This window comes from Chinchilla lanigera, unplaced genomic scaffold (genome assembly GCF_000276665.1).
Source record: "Chinchilla lanigera isolate Chin_1 unplaced genomic scaffold, ChiLan1.0 scaffold00031, whole genome shotgun sequence".
Taxonomy (NCBI): Eukaryota; Metazoa; Chordata; class Mammalia; order Rodentia; family Chinchillidae; genus Chinchilla; species Chinchilla lanigera.
Window position 1 is genome coordinate 745,380 of NW_004955432.1, and position 15,778 is coordinate 761,157.

The following is a 15,778-nucleotide window of genomic DNA, read 5'->3' on the forward strand; positions in this document are numbered from 1 at the left end:
GAATACAAAGGTGAAACGATGGTAACTGAAGCCACAAACCATACTGCCCCAGTCTTGGAGGTAGTTACTTTGAAAGTGTCATCAGGTCCTCAGAACTCATCTGCTTTTCATCTGAAAATTTCCACTGGAAGGGATGGTAAAGGCAGCTTTCTTAGCAATAAGTTTAAGGATTCTTTGCACATTACATTTACCTCCCTTACATTTTGCCTCCCTTGCCAACTCTCACTTTAAACATTCATTTTCCATTGGAAGTTACAAAAAACACAGAACTAAGCCAAATCTTTTGGAATAGATTTTTTTCATCAACTAAATGCATCGCAGGCCTGCCATCTGACTTTAATTCATTTGTGATGTCACCAGGAAGAACACTTCACCCAGGAAACAATTCTGCTTGGACTTAAGTGAGGTCTTCACCCTTCTGAGCTATTTATTCGTCAGTGTTTATTAAGCGTCTCACTTGTGCCAGTGCCTGTGCTGGGCACCATCCATGCAACAGCGCTGGTCACCATCGCTGCCATCACCAACAGCAGTGAGGGGCGTAGTCAAGGTGGAAGGAGAGGGGATTTTCAGTCACCTCCACAGTCCTGTCACCTCTCTCCCTGCCATCCAAACAGGCATCATCGACACGAGCTGTGTGAAGATGCTGGCATGCTTGCCAAGCCCGCACGATCTCAAAATGTGCATCAGGTGCCTCTGCCAGACCTCACTAAGCTCCTGGACATTAACGTGTTGAGATGCATTGTCTTACAATAGCAGAATAACAACCTTCGTTTCTCCCTCACTCCCTCCCTCCCTCACACTTCTGCAACCTAGATGCTGGGGTTCCCCACATGCCAGGCAGGTCGTTCCTCTGCTGTGAGCACCAGCTGGATACCCTCAGTTCAGGCCAGCTCTGGTACTATCTGTCTACCTGAAGGCGGCATTAGCTGGCTTGGGTGGGGAGCTCAGTCCCACACCCCTGATGCTGCCTTTGGACAGCAACCCAAGCCCCAGGTTGTTTAACTGTGCTTCTGACTATAAAATGGGATTTCTATGAGCACAATCTTGGGTTCAATTACTTTATAGAACTCAGGGAAACACACTTAGCAGCTTATTATAAAAGATATTATACAGGCTATGGGTGAAGAGATGCAGACAGCGAGGTAGAGGAAGAGATGTGGAGCTTCCATATCATTTTCAGCCAGCCTCTGTGTGCTGGGCTGTGAGGCCCAAACCCTGTCCTTTTGGATTTGCAAGGAGGCTTCCTTAGGTAGGGATAACTGGTTACAATACAGGTCACTGGTGATTAACTCAGCTTCCAGCCCCTCTTCCCTCCTTGGAGGATGGGAGGCTGAGATTGAATATTATAACCCTCTAATCTTATCTCAGTCTTTTCTGAGCAGCCCCATACTGCAACTACCTAAGGTCAACTCCTTAGCATACAGAAAGACACCACTTTCGAGGTTGCAGGTCTCTTAGAAGCTGTGTGCCAGGAAACGGGAATGAAACCCACACAGCTATTTTATGATATCATACATTGACAGCTGCTATATCCCTAGGTTACTCTTTAGTTCTTCTGCTTCAGTTCTTGCTTTTCTGGTCTTCCCAATTCCCCATCCATCAGCTTCATGTTCCCAGTGCCTCTCACCCTGTACTTCAGGTTATGACTATATTTCTCTGTTTCAGTCTTAATGTGGCTGCCGCGGCAGGGACATTTCTGTGCATGCAGCCTTCAGGAAGTGACAAGGTCCCTTGGTATGGCATCGGTCACAGCTCAAATGTCTCTTGTGCTTGTTGTCCCGGATATGGGTTGAAACCCAAACTCCCAGTGCATGAGAATGCAAACTCCTTTGGGCATCACAGATGTGATTAGTCAAGTTATTAAAGTGGATTTATGCTGGAAAGGCCATTATGATTGACATCCCTACTTTAAGAAAGGGGGCATTTGCACGCAGATGTATGTGCACACAGAAACATGTTGTCAAGAGGAAGCCAGAGACTGGCTTATGCTTCCACAATATAGGAATGCTGAGCTGGGGAAAGGCCCAGAGCACCCATGCCTTATGGCCTCCCAAGGACCAGCCTGCAACATTGCCATCTGAACTTCCCTTTTCCAGAATTACAAGAAGGCCTGTTGTTTAAGCCACTAAGTTCATGGTCCTTTGATACAGCAGCCTTAGCAAACTGATACAGAGCATCTGAAAAGAATTTGGATTTAGAGAAGTAACAGTTGTGGTTAAATATTTAATTTCCTTCATTGAGAAGCCTGTACAGTTGCTGTATTTGTCTGTTAGATTTTGCTTTAAAGAAAGCTTATTCCCTCTAAAGTAAGTATCATATCCCATAATGCTATCATATTTGTAACAACAGCTTTCTAAGGTCATATTCACCTTGACGGGAACCCAAACTTTAATCCAATATTTCCCATGAATGCACATCTATGAGAAATATCTAGAGAGCTTGTCTCAAATGCAAAGTTCTGAACTCCATGCTAATAACTACTGAATGAGAATCTTTGAAGGTTGAAAAGTCTACTGATCATACTTGGAGAAGCTCTAACATGAGCTGAAGGAATTATTAGATGTCATATTTCATGGCTCTATTGTAGAATATTACAGACTGGGTAATTTATAAATAAAATGCACTCATTTCTTACAATTGTGGAGGCTGAGAAGTCTAAGATCACATGGACTAATTCAATGAGTACCTTTGGGTTGCACCACTCCATAGTGGGAGGGGGAAGGGGAAAGAAAAAGCGGGGAGAGAAGAGGGCTAAACTCACCCTTGTATCAGCAGCCCATTCCTGCAGTAACTGACCTACTCCTGAGATGACAGCATTAGTGAGCGCATGAGGACAGAGCTCTTGTAATCTAATCCCCATTTAAAGGTCTCACTGTTCGCCATGTTGCACTGAGAATTACGTTTCTAGTACGTGAACTTGGAAGACAGGCTCAAACCACTGTTCCACGGACAGTGCTGAAATCCCATTATAGAAACAGCACCTTTCTAGCTAACATCTGAGATAATATTCCAGAAATAGTGCCACTCATTGCATATCTTAAGAGAAAATGATATTGTTATGGAACTCCACAAAATTCACACAATTACAGTTTAATGAAGGAGAAAATTACTGCTAAACGGGTTATATTCCCAAGTAAAGCCTACAGCCAAGAAGACCCACAAATATACTTATTTATTCAATAAATGTTCTGTACTCTTATGTACTGGAGAAAAAAAGCAGTGATTAGTGGAGCCTGCCTTCTCTGAGCTTACAGTTCAGGTGGGAAACCAAGGGTGGGTGAGAATTCTAGCTGTTTTTGCAACTTTGCCTTATACCGTTGTGTTTTCTTCTTTCTCTGTAGAAAAGGGAATGTAGTAATACTGAAAAAATGCACTACAAATCTATCTATCTGTCTGTCTATCTATCTATAAAACTCCATAACATTTTTAGAGAACAAAAAGATTATTGACCTAAATGTTAGGTTTGAGATTTAAAGTGATAGCATTGCTCTGGAGAAATAGTACTGCTACTCCCCTGTGGGTTAATCTAGCTCTTCAGACCCATTCTGCCTATGAGTTTGTGTTAGAGAAGAGTCCAAGGCTTACTGGTGTTAATTGTTCCCTTTAGCAGGCAACACCCAGGACAGAGATGTGTTTCTGATTTTCTCAGTGATCCTAACCTTTCTGCAAGAACCCCAGAGAGATTAAATTTCAAGGGAAGATGTGATCACAGGTTTTCAAGCAAGATGGAAAGGTGCTAATAAAAGAATTAACATTCCAACCCACATTGAAAAGCGAAGAAAAGAATTAAAATGTCTGTCCCTAACAATTGCTAAATATTACTTGCCATATTATTAATAAAGTTTAGGTGACATTTTAGTCATAGGACAGAATAAGTTGTAGTTTACATTTAAGATAATGCTGAAATAGTTTCCCCAATGAGCACTGTGTTAAAACCTAACACGATTATAATACATTATTTTGCCAATGTTTGCACACATTTTCTTCTGATATACATGAGTGCATTTCTCAAAACCCAACGCTAGATTTGAAAATAGAACTTTAGAGGGAAAACAGCAATCATCTACTACCATGCATCCACTGCAGACGGGAAAGGACAAGCTATATAATTTAGCAGCAAAGGCTTGTTTTTCTTCTACGTTCCCAGTGTCATATTTCAGGATTTTTTTGTGGAGTTTTAGAAAGAATGATGAAGACACGGTTCCTAAACCCACAGCCACTTTAAGAGGATACAACATGCCTATTAATAATTGTATTACTCCTCTATTATTGCTAAGAATAATGATGGGCTGGAAGCATTGGCCTCTGAGCTGAATTTATCCTGAAATGTTTTCAATTAACTCTTGGCACCGGCAGGAAAGCATCAAACATTTCCCAGGCTGAAATATGGAAAATCTGCAGGGAACATCTCAGCAGGAGAGGAATTTCATTAAAATGAGCGCATCAGAATCCAACAACTTCTGCTCCCCCTTTAAGCTCCCTATTGATAAGGAGTCCCTGGAGATTTTTATGGATTTGCAAAGAGAAATGATTCATAAGATCTTTTCAGAGAGGTTGCTTTGGCCTAGCTCTTTGAATTATTATCTGCTCACTGATGAAAAAATGGTCAGACATTTGGCATAACTGTGACCGCTCCACGTGAGGCTGGCCCGAGTTTCACACTGCAGACAGCTACTTTCTGCCTTCACCTCCATGGGATGTGACACCCAGACCTGTTTCCCAGGTCTCTCAAGTGACAGTACTGTCACAACCTGTGTTTTCGCTGGCTGATTAGAGAGGTGAGAAGAAGTCTCGAATGCAGCCAGAGCAGCAGTCTATCAACTTTCCAAGGTGTGAACCCATTTCTGAAAAACACACTGCCCTCCTGGGCGGTGGTGTTACTGGTAGGGTAAGTGGAAGAGGTAGAGGAGTACTATGAGAAAAATACAGAAAATTGTCTGAGGATTTCAAAGTATTTGTCTCTGTCTGAAACCTCCAAACCTAACTCAACTTCTGTATTCTAGTGTTAAATGTGTCACAGGAAATTTAAAAAGAGCTTCACTTTCCCCATGTATAGAATCATAAGAATAGGGATACCACAGAGTCAGAAAGTACTGTGAATGACAAAAGAGACATCATGCATGAAATGCTCAGTAGTCACTGTTAGGAATTTTTGTGGCCACATTAAAAAGTAAAACCTCAAGAGCCAGGCACACCTATAACCCCAGCACTCCAGGAGGCTGATGCAAGAGGATCTCAAATTTGAGTCCAGGACCTGGGTCAGAATAAAAAAGGGCTGGGGAGGTAGCCCAATGTGAAGGCCCTGGGTTTCAATTCTCTGTATTAAAAAATAAGTAAAAAGTCAAAAAACTTAACTGATACTCCTCAAAAACAAGGCAAGTTGAGAAAGTATCAGAGCTAAGAGGAGCCAAAGGAAATATGCCAAGTAAGTGTGACTGATCCTGGATAGGGTCCTGGAAAACAACACACACACACACACACACACACACACACACACACAAATGGGCTAGGGAAAAGTAAGAAAATCTGAACAAACTAAAGACCTCAGTTAATAACAGCATCTCCATACAAATGTAAAATGTCAGTAATAGAGGAAATTGGGTGATGGAATGCCTGTGGACTCTTTCTATCATCTTCTCGAGTTTTCTATAAATCTAAAACTATTCCAAAATAAAGTGCAAGTTGGCATGGTGGCACATGCCTGTAATTGCAGCACTCTGAGAGGCTGGAAGAATTGCATATTCAAATCCAGTCTGGGCAATTTAGTGACTTAGCAAGACATTATCTCAAAGTAAAATAAATAAATGAATGTTGCGGGGGGATTACTCTCAGTGTGAAAGCTTTGGGTTCAGCCCCTAGTATCACAAAAATAGCATAAAAGAAACAAAAAGTGAAGCATTTGTTGAAATTATAAGGTGAACTTTTATGGATAGCATTTCATTGTAATGAAGGCAAATCACATATGAATTGAGGGTAAAATAAAGACCGTTTGTCTTTCACCAGGTTTATGTGTATGTGAATGTGTGCTCTCACCTGTACACACACACACACACACACACACACACACACACATCATGCTCCAGCCATGATTTGCAAAGCTGATTATTTTACTACGATTCATGTGTAGGGAGGGCTCAGTACAATTTGTCCCTGGGGCTGCCTACAAATTCCACCTGCTCAGTGTGTGTGACCCATGGGGAACAGGGCAGCTCCGCCCTGCTCTGCCTGCACCCTCTTCTTTCTGCGCAGTCACCACTGGGACTCACACAGCCCCTTACCTGAACCAAAACCTCCCCAGACCCTCTCTGCAGCCGCCTGACTGCTCATCACCATCGAGGAGCATCTGCACTACCCCTGAGCTAGGGGAGGTTCAGATCCTTCTTCTTCACATCTCCTTTGTCTGTGTCCAACTTGCTGAACAATTAGGCTCAGACCTTGAAATGTGAGAAACCAAATGGAATTCTCAAAGAATCTGTTCAATGTAAATTTCAAGATGTAAATTTTGTAGGGGAGAGCAAAGCATGCATTCATTCTATTATGTTCAAATTTCAAACATAGACAAATGCCAGATCAGTCTTCGTTCATGTGTTCTCCTGGGAAGGGAGCCCAAAGCCTCCACGCTGGACATTGCCCTGGGCCACACAGTTCCGAACTGTGCCTCGTCAGCCGCTCCCTGTGCTCAGAAAGTTGTTTCCAAGGACTGAACAGCCATTCCTAAGCTCAAGATTCCATCAGACTTCACATCTGCTAAGTCACATGAGGCATCTGAGATAATGCTACGGAGCCAAACTAGTTCTGTTCTTGCCATCATTCATGGCAAGTTTGTAAAGTGGAAGAAGCCAGGGTCTGCACAAAGAAATACTTTCCTCCTGCCGTCCTCACAACGTCTGCAGACTTTACCACGGGTCTGTGTTGCTCAGTCTCCTTGCCCTCAGAATTGCCCTGTTGTAAGTTGTTAAATAATTTCCGAGGACAGTAACTTAGTGTCATAGCTTCCCAGCTCAGTCCTTCCAAAATCTGTCATTGCTGCCATCTAGCTGGGAAACAATTCTTGCCTTTCTCCTCTTTTCCTGTTTCTCCTTATCCTTATTCTTCTCTTCCCTTCTCTTCTCCCTTTTTTCTTTCTTCCTTTTATCAACCCTCTACTGTTCTCCTTTCTTCTTCCTCTTCTTTCTTTTAATACCATTCAGAATTTGGCCAATGTACTCTCAGAGAACTCACTTCAAACCAACAGCTCACTGAAAATGTTCTTCACAAATTTTGTTCCATCATTTCATTCTCATAATGCCCTAGGAAGACAGCAATACTATGATCCCATTTCACAGACAAGATCACACAGAGAAAGGTGAAGCAACTTGTTCTGGGTCACACAGCTGGTCAGTGCTGTGCTGGACCTGGGCAGAGTATTCCTGGGCCTGGAGTCTGTGTTCTTAACCTGGATACTTTCCAACCTCCGCAACACCAATATGTCTCCTGGTTCCCAGCTCTGTCCACCTGAGCACTGTTTCCACCCTAACTCATATGTACTCACAACCCTGTGAGGCTTGCAGAATGTGTCACTGTACCTTCTTTTGTAGATGAAAAAAACAGCTGAGAGAAGGATAGTGATTTCCTGAAGGTCTCAGGTTACTTTGGTGGTTGAACTGAGATTGAAGTTGGGACTCTTCTTTGAGCTGATATTTTCCCCATATATATATTTTTCTAATAAAAATAATTTTAATATAATACATATGTATTATAAACAGCTTTACTGAATAAAATTCATATGCAATTAACTGATCTATTTTTTGGGAGGACAGAGTCTTACTTTGTAGTCCAGGCTGGCCTTGAACTCACTATGTAGCCCAGGCTGGCCTTGAAATAGAAGCAAGCCTTCTGCCTCAGCCTCTTGAGTGCTGGCATTATAGGTGTGAACCATCAAGCCCAGCTTTAACTAATCTATCTGAAGTGTAAAATTCCATGATTTATTTCTTCAATCAGATACTAATGGTATGTTTTAGATGTACAAAGTGATCACATTCATCACAGAGAATTCTGTGATTTTTTTAATAGTCACATACATATGCAACTATTATCACTATCATATTTTAGAATATTTTTATCATTCCCAAAAGAAACTCAGTTCCCATTAGCAGTCTTTTCCCATTTGTCCCAATAATCTCTTCTTATCTATTCCTAAGGAAATGTAGTTTTTATAGATTTGCCTAATATGCACATTGTATAAGAATAGACTCATGCTATACCAGGTCTTTTGTAACTAGCTTCTTGCATTTAGCATTATGTTTTCAAGATTTATCCAACTTGTAGCATGTGTCAATATTTCATTCCTGTGTACTGCCAAATAATATTCCATGTACACACATACCCCATTTTATTTACCAATTTATCAATTGATGGACATTTGTGTTTTTTCTACATTTTAGCTACTATGAAAAATGTTGCTATGATCATTTGTGTATAGGTTTTGCATGAATATCTATTTTCATCTCTTGGGTGAAAAGTTGAGTGGAAATGTTCATTCAAATTGGCACTCTATGCTAAGTTTTGGGGGGAATTTCCAAATGTTTCCCAAGGCAGCTTGGGAACAGGTAATAATATTCTTATCACTGATCTAGGATGGTTGCATTTACTCTGCACTCTATTTCTTGTTATTATCTGTTTTGTTGTAACTATCCTAGTGGATATAAAATAGCACCTTACTATGATTCTGTTTTAATTTCCCTACTAGCTAATGAGCATCTTTTGTTACATGAATTGATCATTTTTATATATACTTTGTAGAAATATGTATCCAAATTATTTGTCCTGTTTAAATTAGATTTGATGATTTTAAATTTTTTAATGTAGGTTCTTTTGATAACCTGGACACAAGTTCCCATGTGCTCAGATTTGCAAATATTTTCTCCCATTCTGTGGTTGTCTTTCCCTTTCTTGATGCAAACATTTATGGCTTGAAAGTTTTAAATTTAGCTTTGATTTTATCATTTGTGCTTTTGCTATTATATCTAAGAAACTGTTGTCTAATTCAAATTCATGAAAATTTATTTTGGTAATTTCTCATAAGAGTTTTATAGTTTTAGCTAGTGCACAACATAGGGTGCATTTTAGTTTAGTGCTGGTGTATGATGTGCAGTTTTTTTCATAAGATTTCCAGTTGTCTCAGTACCTTTTGTCGAAAGAATATTATTTGCACCATTTAATTGTTTTGGAAACCTTGTAGAATGTCAATCGTGAAGGTAAAAATTTATTTATAAATTCTCAATCCATTCCACTAATATAGATGTCTATTGTCATATCTTGGTTGCAATAACTATGTGGTAAATTCTGAAATTGAGAAATTTTGTTCCATTTCAAGATTTGTTTTGCTATTATGGATTCTTTGTATTTCCATAGCATTTTAAATTCAACTTATGAACTTCTACAAAAAAATGTCAATTGGTATTTTGATAAGAATGACACTGAATCAGTACATCAGTTAGGAGAGTATATCCAAAATAACATGATTAAGTTTTCCATTTTTATGATCTCTAAGTGTGGAATGTCTTTTACTCATTTAGATCTCCTTAGTTTTAATTATGACTCTGAATTAAATGATCTCATTTTCTTTCTTTTCTTCTTCTCTTTATTTTTCTGATGCAGAGGACTAAGTCCAGGGTCTCACATGTTAGGCAAATGTTCTACCACTTAGCTACACCTCCAGCTCCTGAATTATTCTTTTCATTTCATTGCCAGTGAAGAGAAATTCAACTGAATATTTTGCATTTATCTTAAATCTTGCAATGTCACTGGACTTGTTCATTACTTCTAATACTATTTCTGTGAATTCTTTAGAATTTTCAACATATGTCAGTAGAAATAGCTTTATTTCTTCCTTTCCAAGACAATTTTAATTTCCTTTTCTTGCCTAATGTCAAGAACAGTGAAGAACTTGTAAAGCAATCTTGACTTGAAGTGGCAAACCCAGGCATTCAGAATGTGTATTTTCTGACCTTACAGGGAAAGCATTCAGAATGTAAAAGTAAATTACTTAGCTCTGGGTTTTTCATAGATGGCCTCTGTTAGATTGAGAGAGCTCCCTTCTGTTTGTAGTTTGTTTTTGTCATAAAAGGGTCATGAAGTGTGTCAGATGCTTTTTGAGATGTAGTCTCTGTTCTTCATTCTATCCATGTAACTGATTTTCCAACATTGCATCAAACCTTGCAGTCTGGAGATAAATCTTACTTGGTCCTGTGAGTTTCTGAAAAATTAATCTTTTTCCTTGAGTTTAAAATATTTTGGTTAGATAAATAAAGGTATATCTTGTACAGGTACAGATTCCTATGATGCATGTGATTATTGAATATACCTAAATTGTACCAATAAACTTAATTAAATTTAAAAAAAATATTTGGGCTATTATTTCTATTTATAATCCATTTTCTCTCTTCTCTCCTTTCCTTCCAGCACTCTTACTATATATATGTCAATGTGTTCAATAGTGTGTTAGAGATTTTTGTGACTCTTTCATTTTTACTCATTCTTCTTTCTTCCTATTCATTAGACTGGATAATCTCAATTGATGCTTTCAAGATCTCTATCTTTCTTCTTCCAATTTATGTTTCTGTTGAGTCCTTCTAGTGCATTTTCCATTTCTGCTACTGTATTTTTCAAAAATAATTTCTTTATTGATATTCTCTATTTTGTCAGACATTATTATAGTTTGAATCAAGTATGTCCCCTAAAGGCCTATGTACTCACAGGTGAGGCTTTTGGAAGGTGACTGACCCATGGGGTGATATAGTGGACTTACCATTGGGAAATGGGATCTGGTTGAAAGAAGCAGGGCACTGGGATGTGACCTGGAAGGGTAGATCTCCCTACCTGGCTTGCCCTCCTCTCTCTACTTCCTGGCTGCCATCATGTGAGCACCTTTTTCCTTAGGTTCTTTCTGCCTTTGACCAGGTCAGTCGTGGACTGAAAATGTGAATTAAAATAAGCATCTCCTCTTTTAAAGCAGCTGTCTGGTATTTTGTCCCAGCAACAAGAAAGTGATTAAGACATTGTTTTCATATATTCCCTTTAATTTTTAAACACAGTTTCCTTCAGTCTTCTGGACATAAATTGTTATAATAGCTGTGAAGTCTTTATAAGTCAAATATCTGGATCTTTTAAAATAAACATTCTATTTTCTGTTATCTCCCTTTGTAAGGAACCATGCTTTCTTGTTTCTTTATATGTCTTATAATTTTTTACTGAAATGTGAACATTTTAGATAATATAACATGACAATTTTGGAAATGATTACTTGCATCCAAATCCACAGTTTATTTGCTTTGCTGTTGCTATTGCTGCTGATTGCCGATTTAGTTACTTTCTTTGAGGAATCCTGTGAAATCTATATTCCCTAAAGCATGCACTCACGAGAATTGCTTGACTATCAGCACAGTAGTTAGCCAAAGGTGGAGTTCAGTATCTCCAATTGATTGGTTAGAGATTTCTTACAGGACTGAAATCAGTCAGTCTTTTACACCTTACCAAGGTGATCTAAGTATATATCTGTGTACACACTCACTGCTTCAGTGTTTTACAACGCTGCCTTCACTTTTGCTTCCTGCTAGTTCAGGGCCTCCAGGTCAGTCAGAGATGAAAGTCTGGGGTTCTGTCAAGGCTTTGCTGGCCTTGCACACAATCGTGTACATTTGCGCAGCCTTGTAAATCCACATAAACTTAATAATGTTTCAAAGGTCTCTGTTCTTATTCTCCAGATTTTCCTTTTAGGTTTTTGGCAAATCTTTGGTTTGCCCTAAGTGGTACAGCAGTCTCTGACAGCTCCACTGTTAAATATTTACCTCTGATTGTTTTTAACAAATGCCCTGGGGCTAGGGGTTTTTTTCCTGTGGAGTGAGAGCCAGGTCAAATAGTGACATAGGTTTAAAAATGGAGCTTTTCCAAGGAGCTGTAAGACAGATACCAATGCATGCTAGGGATGGGACTCTAGACCAAGCATTTTCCTTCTGGTAGCTATGGCATGATTGGGATGCTGCTGGTTTTTTCAGGGTATTGAAGAGCAAGAGAGAGAGAAATGTGAGCACTGTGAGTTAAAAATGCCACAAATTCTGCTGTTCTTAAAAACCATCAACAATTTTTCGTGGATATACAGAGTTTAGATTGTTGTAGGCTTTGGTTAATTTCTACAGTTTTGAAAATGTTTGTTTTGATGTTTTCTTGCCAGTATTTTTATTGCTTTAACAGAGGGGTGGATTTAAAGAGGTCCTCACACCACCATTGTGGAAGTCCTGCCACCTGTTGATCTTTTAAAAGCTGATTTATCACTTCTGAAGTGGAATTGGATGAACCAGAGCCAAATGTCTATAATAGACAGCTGGTTCCTTGGGATTGTCATCATCCTTATTCCGGTTATCTCTGTAATCAGAGTTACCCAGTGGAGCTAGATGGTCCATGCTGTCTTTATACATGTTGATTGGATGTAACTTTTCCCTTAAAAGCCACAGCATTATTTGGAAGCTTCTTGAATATTCATTGAGCACTCTTGAAAGCTAGACATACCTACTTTTCTTCATTTGAAAGAAGTTAGGTGGCAGGACTGAGTAAATTCAGGCAACAGGGTAAAGAACAAATTTTTTATCATACTAAAACCTGCCCAACACAGTGGTATTTTTTCAAGATTGTGTGTTTTCTTTTATGTACTTGTCATAGAGAGACAATGCTCTCTGCTCACTCTAAAAAATGACTTCCACATCCTACCTACCAGAACCTGTGACTTCCATGGCAAAAGGGACTTCGTGGGTGTGAGTAGGTTAAGGATATTGAGATGAAGAGGTTATCTCAGATTTTTCAAGCGAGTCTGTTGTAACCACAATGATTTTTTAAGTGAAAGAGGGAGGCAGAAGAGTCAGGGAATGAGCTATGGAGAAGGCTGGGCCAATCTGACCACTGACCTTAAAGATGGAAGGGAACCATGAGCCAAGTAGTGCCTGAAGAAGCCAAGAAAATAAATCCTCTGCTGTACTCATCACAGGAAACTTGCTTTAAGCTCCATGAGATCTCTGTAGATTCATGAACATCAGCACTATAAGATGTTAGCAATGTTTCAAGCTACTACATTCACGGCAATTAGTGATATTAGCAATAGAAAACTAAGGGAGTATCTTTATTGACATTTATGCAGGGAATTCTAAATGTATTTGCTACGTAATAGACATATTTCCATATTTTTATGATAAAATAACTATAGGAGGAAGCAAATATGGGAAGGGAAGAGCTGAGTGGCTTGGAAATACAGCTAAGATGAAAGTGTGTTGTGGAGTTTAAATTACCTCCTTTGTAGGAGACAAATCTCCCGATGATCTCTTTATGTTCGTAATTACAGTAATATCAGAACTGAGTGTGAATTTAAAGCCTAAAACACTTCTTAAATCCAAAAATGATTAATTATATCTTGTGGATTCCTTATGTATATAAAAGGATCCTGCTCAGAGATATCTGCACTTGATCTGCTAACTCTGAGAGGCCTCGCCAGTTTGGGCCATAGTTTTCTGTTTTGTCAGGTGTCATATACCTACTTACCATATTGCTAGCCTCTGTTATCCTCCCAGAATTTATGCAGGACACTGAAGCAGGTTTGTCCCAATACCTTTTCTGCTCCAAATGTTGCTTGGATTTTGCCTAATGACAAAGACAGAACTGACTAGTTTTTGTTGACTTTGTAAGGGCAAGGGTGGGGATGGCAAGCAACTGCCCAACTTCCGGATCATTCCAGACACAACAGAGATGTAAGTTATATTATTGTTGTTGTTGTTGTTGTTGTTGTTATTGTTATCATTATAGTAATGGCCCTAGCTCAGTTGGGAAAGATGAATCACCTTGCTGCTGAAAATAGTTTACAATCCCTAAGAATTTAGGCCTGAACATACTACACATGTGGCTTGTTGTTCACTCTCTACCATTTGCTCTATCTGCTATCAATGCACATTTTTGCCTTTTTTTTCCTTTCCTGAATCTATTTGGAGCACATGTTCCTGATGATCGTAGGGTATGTGCTGGGGTTGGGGAAGGGAAGAGGAAGGGGAGCTAACACGTTAAGTATCTTTTGTAGGAAACCTTGTTCCTTAAAAGCATATGTCCTCTTTTACCTTCCAAGCTAAGAATTGTAAAAGACATCCTTCTGTTACAGAAGTAATCTGATACTTATCTTCCATTTTTTTGCCATCCTTGATCTCTTTGCAAACAGACCTCCAGCGAAACACACAGATAAATACACGGTCACCCCACACTTACACCTCTGCCAAGTCTCCCCTCACATGTAAACTTCAGGACATTCCACTTTAAATAGTGTCCAAATCCAAGCTGCCACTTTGATTTCATCAAATCAAGCCATTGTTGAGATTAAACCTTTGAAATGAGAAAAGATTTTTAATCCATTTACACCAGATGAGGTCCAGCTCGCAGTTTTAAGAGCTACAGGATTAGGATTTCTCACCCCTGTCCTACTCCTACCTCCCACACACCCAGCTACTCTCATCAAATTGTATCAGTACTTGCATTTGAACAAAATTAGGGTCAGAGTGTTCACTATAAACCAGTCTTGCTGTAATTGTTCGTCAGAAACTGCTGCTCTTCTCTACAAGATCAGGAAATAAAAGTAAAAACCGGACACCAAAAATAAGCCTGAAGCTAACTCAGCCTTTTTAGAAAGCGGTAACAAAAATAAGACTGAAATTATAACAGAGAGACATTTAGTAATAAATTTGAAATATTTATGTGAAGGATAAATGAATGGAAATGACGTTACTTTAACTATACATAATGAAAATCTGAATTTTAAAAAATCTTTGTCTAAATTTCTTCTGCTTTCATTGTCATCTAAGCAGAGACAATTTTGTAATAGACCCTGCCTTTGATTTTATTTCCTTATAAATGGTACCTTCAAAAATTATCAAATTTCTTGTAGCTACCACTTACTCTGCAATTATTTCACATCCCTTTTAGTGATGTCAACTAGCCAGAGAACAGACATTGTACACTACCTTCAAAGATTTATTCTAGAAAGTAGTCTCTGAAGTTGTGTTTTGCACACACAAAGCTGCATTATCTGTGTTTTAGGAGCCCTGACACAGTAACCATGGGCCCAGCACAGGGACCTCTTCCGAGCCTGCTCAGCGGTTCCCTAAATATGATTAGGGCATCATCTGTAAGAGCCTGGCCTGCGAGTAGAAAAGGCTGTTTATCACTTGTGGCATTTACTGCAAGGTATCTCCCTATGCCATCCATCCCCAGCTTAAATTCATTTATGCTAGACTTTTAAAATGTTTTATACACACAGTCAGGGTTTATATGTGCCACATAATTATGAAAAGTATTACACCTTAAGAATATAGAAACTTGATGTTGCTAGTGAGAGCAACCAGATGGGGAGAAGAGAAGAATGAAGCAAATACACGGTAAAATGAAGATGGATGTCTAGAAACACAAGACCACAAGCCTTGACATGGTAAGTTTTCATTCCAAATACAGCACTGAGTAATCTGATCAGGATGAACCCCAGTCCTCCAAAAGTCACTGGAGGGTCAGGACTGCCGCTGAGGGGCCAAGGCTGTGCCATGTGGTTTGGTCCCCTCCCCTGGGGAAGTTCTCCCTTCTGGCTACCAGTGGGGTACTTGGAGAGCTGCTAGGATCCACACTGCCTGACTGGATGTTTTCCTCAGCCAAGTCTCTAGTCAGTGATACAAGAACATGGCTTATGAGGACCACATTCCCCCTGCCCCATGCTTGGGGTCAC